This window comes from Cupressus sempervirens, chromosome 10 (genome assembly GCF_028749045.1).
Source record: "Cupressus sempervirens isolate cs-2001-9-10 chromosome 10, ASM2874904v1, whole genome shotgun sequence".
Classification (NCBI taxonomy): domain Eukaryota; kingdom Viridiplantae; phylum Streptophyta; class Pinopsida; order Cupressales; family Cupressaceae; genus Cupressus; species Cupressus sempervirens.
The window spans coordinates 381886334-381890307 of record NC_143127.1 but is presented as its reverse complement, the minus strand read 5'-3'; positions in this window follow the sequence as shown (position 1 = coordinate 381890307).

Sequence of the window (3974 nt, the reverse complement as noted above, 5' to 3'; positions counted from 1 at the left end):
TGATCAAGAGGATTGTAATTATTCCCTGCACTGTTATTTCCACTAAAATTATTGTTTTAGTTTTACCATAGTTGTTGTTATAAAGGCCTACATTCATTATCTAAAATTTATTGTTCTACCCTTGTGACAACCTCAAATGGGTTAATTCATTGGTAATTTGAGACATAGTCTTCTTCATTTGACCAGTCTTAGATGTGACGTTATTTTCTTCTTTAGCAGATGTTGTCACCTTTGGCTCAGAAAGAAGCTTTTGGAGGTTCATATCCCAGGTAAGTTATGTTTGGAATTGGTATAGCTAGTGCTATTGTAGTGGGTTTGGGTTCAATGGAATGAATTGACTAGGCATCATTGGTGCTCTAGTAGGACATGTTGGTATCATTATAGTAGCTTGAGATGGAACTATCAATCCTCCTCCATTAGGATTGGCTTGCTTGGTAAAGGTAATTTTTTTGTCAAAGACCTTTTCTAATGTGTCAATGTTTGTAGTAGGTAGCCTTTGTAGAATAATAGTAGTGAGATTGTCCATGGCATTAAGATAAATTTGAATTGCAACTTCAACTAGTATAGTATAGGGTGTTTCCAACTTGTGGTAAGCCATGTGAAAGCAATGATTAATATGTAAAATGGTCTCCATTAGATCCCTTTTGATTGATATGAACTGATGATGTATCACAGTATGGTTGACGAATGTTTTAAATTTCTTGAGGACCAACTTTTCAAAGGTGGCCCAATTTTGGATACGCCTGGAAAATTCACGTACTAGTTATAGGCAACTTCTCTCGATGAGCACAAGAATAAATGGATGATCAAATTCTCTTGTTGAACTTGATTTCGACTGCATATTTCTTTAAAGACTTTGATATGGTCCTCAATTGTTTGTGTTTCTCCGTAGATGAACCTTGGGCAAAATTTCTTAGGATTCTTGGGAAGGTCATTAAGTGCACCTTACAAGTTAATTGGTGAATCTACTACATTTTCAAGAAAGGCCATCAGTGGAGGATTTGGTGGAATGATGGGTGGAGGTAGGCTCAGAGGTGGAGCTAGAGATGATGAAATTTGGAATGGAAGTGATAGAATATTTGGCAGTCCTTTGTCACTGCGAGTCTTACAAAAATGACTAAGTTCTAAGAATTCTAGTTTACTATCTTAAGATCTTAAAGCTCATTGAAATGAAGATCACGGATCAACATCTTCTAGTTTGCATCAATTCTAGAAAAAAAAACACCTGCACACCTGTGCACCTTTTGATAGTTTTAGCTGTAAACTTTTCTAAACTTCCAAAAACTACATAATTTCAAAATAGCAAGTTGTTTTTTCTTTTACCAATGGTTTGTGACCCCCATTCTAGCACCACTTCTCTTGAGTTGTCATTTTGCACGATGCTGAAAGGAAGGAATCCTTTTGAAATCCTCTCTTGAAAAGATAATCGAGGATCAACTCCAAGGTTCCAGGTGATCTTGCAACCTATTGGAATCTGCTCATATTGAAGATAAATGTGTATGTTTACAAGGAGGTCTTTGCTAGTTCAAACAATTTTAGATAAGATGTTTGATCTGCTATTTGAAAAGTAACCATAAAAGAGATATATTTTTAGTATTTTCTATTTTATGATGAATGCAATTAATCGATGCAACTATATGAATTCCTATTTTAACCAATTGTTAGCAAAGAAAATAAAAAAGATGAGGTAATGTGAACTTACAACAAATAACTTGAAAGGGAAATTCGTAATGAACATAGTTTATAGTAACAACACATTTGCAAGTTAAATTATCGAAAAGATCAGGTACAAAACCAATGAGAGAGAAGCAACACTTCCTCAATTCAACTAATGCAATCATCGATGAAAACTCAATAATAACCTAAAGATGTTTCACTTCTCATGAAATTGCAAGGCCACAGAAAGTGTGCTCATGTGAGACAAGAAGCTATGTAGGAACAATAGGTGATCATTTCTCTAACTCGGTACGTTAGTGGAATTCGTTAACATGAGGCAAACACCAAAACTAAAGGGTCACACAATCATAACAACAAAATAAAACACTGGATCTTCTTGAACATGCATTCACAAAAATAACACACTCTGGCAACAATAAATACACTCAAAATGAGAGCACCAATAGCATATATTATTGCATGAAAACAATGGCCTAGAGTATGTATTACATCCATGTATTTAAAAGAAATCATCTCCTCCCTTTGTGTTACGAGAGAGAGTTATTAAAATGTAACTCATGATAAAAAATAATAAACCAAATCTAATTATATAAAAATTGACTCTCTCAATGGTGCTAAGTAGGTCTCCACCCTTGTTTATATCAATTAATGGGTGCGTGAACCTTTACATGACACAAAATAATAAAAGAATGAGAAGATAAGAAGAATGCAGTTGCAAGATGATGTAGGAGTTTTCAAAAGCTCTAAAAATGGAAGCTTGGCCTTTACTAGGCCTTTCTAGGAGTCGAATTGCCATCAAAATGCATTTTTGGTGCATGAAATGCTCTAAATTAGGAACTAACAATTAACTGTCGGTGCACTACTTTTTCTTCGAAACTATCAACGCACCTTTACCAAAAATGCACCTATGCACCTTGATGATAGGTTCCAAAAATCCAAAATTTTCTTAGTGTCAAAATTTCATTTCCAGTATCTGAATTTTCTGCCCCTTTAGACTAAAATGATGTCTAGATGTTTTCTCTTGAATTTCTCTATTATCTTCGTACTTGGGCAACTTCTAGGAAATCCAAAGCTCTGTATTTTTCCTTTACTAACTGTCAGTAGTTACTTATTTCAATCTAAGTATTTACAAAATCTTGAAGATTTGTATCTAGCTCCAACAATACCTCTTAAATTTTAAATGCTTGTCTTATGTCTTCATCTAACAAAACATTCTCAAGTGTTTCTCAAAATTGTTGGACTACTACTTGTGTCACAATGAGCTTGGATTTTGACTCATCTTCAAAAATCTCAAGGCAAGCAGAATTAGAGTACCTTTTTGCTTCCAAAATTTTTTCTTGAGTTTGATCCATTAATTTTTGAATATCTACATGTCGTCGTTCCATGACTATATTGCCAAAAAATATCTTTTCAATCCAATCATCGAGTTTATCCAACTCGTTAGTTGTATATACTTCCATGACTGTTTGATACCTTTTATTGATGTCAAGGCCTATAGTCTTTTACCCAAGTATGTACCTCATCCATTAATCCAAAATCTTGGTTCACTATGGATACCAATTTTTCTACACTTGACTAAATATGGTGTAACAGGTTCAAGTTCCCTTGTATTATTTGTACACTTTTATCCTCAAAATTATCACTCCATTACTGACATCCTTCCAAAAATGGGTCCAATTTTACCATCCTCATGTATTTCTTCTCTAATGCCTCAAAAAGAGAGATATCTAGATTATATAGGTCAATAGGGCCCACAACCTCATGTAGCTAATCTCTTAATATTTCATTTAGCTTTCTGAGTGTTATCAGCTTGGGCTCATCCTGGTCCATATGTCTCAATACCTCCTTCATAGCCATAGTAATCATTAATTTTGAAATGTATACCGTGGGTCTTCCCAACATGATCTCCTTGATCTTTTAATCCTTAGGAGTCAGTTCCTTAGTGTCAGGATGTGGAGGAGGAATGGCTATATGTGCAACTAAGTCCTAATCTTTGCTCTTCATTATAAAGGCTAGTGTTCATGGATCACTCATAGGTGCTTCATGCTTCCTAAGTGCTTTCACTAATTCCTTCATTCCCTCCTTTACTGTCGTGTCCAGTTGCCTCTTCTATCAAAAAATGACATCCCTCTATAGCCATGTCGGTGTAGTGCCCATTGGAGACATGTACTTAATTGAAGAGGTGGTTTCTACTATAGGCCTCTTTCCCCTATTAGTCCTCTCTGGAGTCTTTTCTCATTCAAAAAGATCAATAGTTGGAGTCTCTATATTTGGTTGGGTTAATGTCCTAGCCTCTG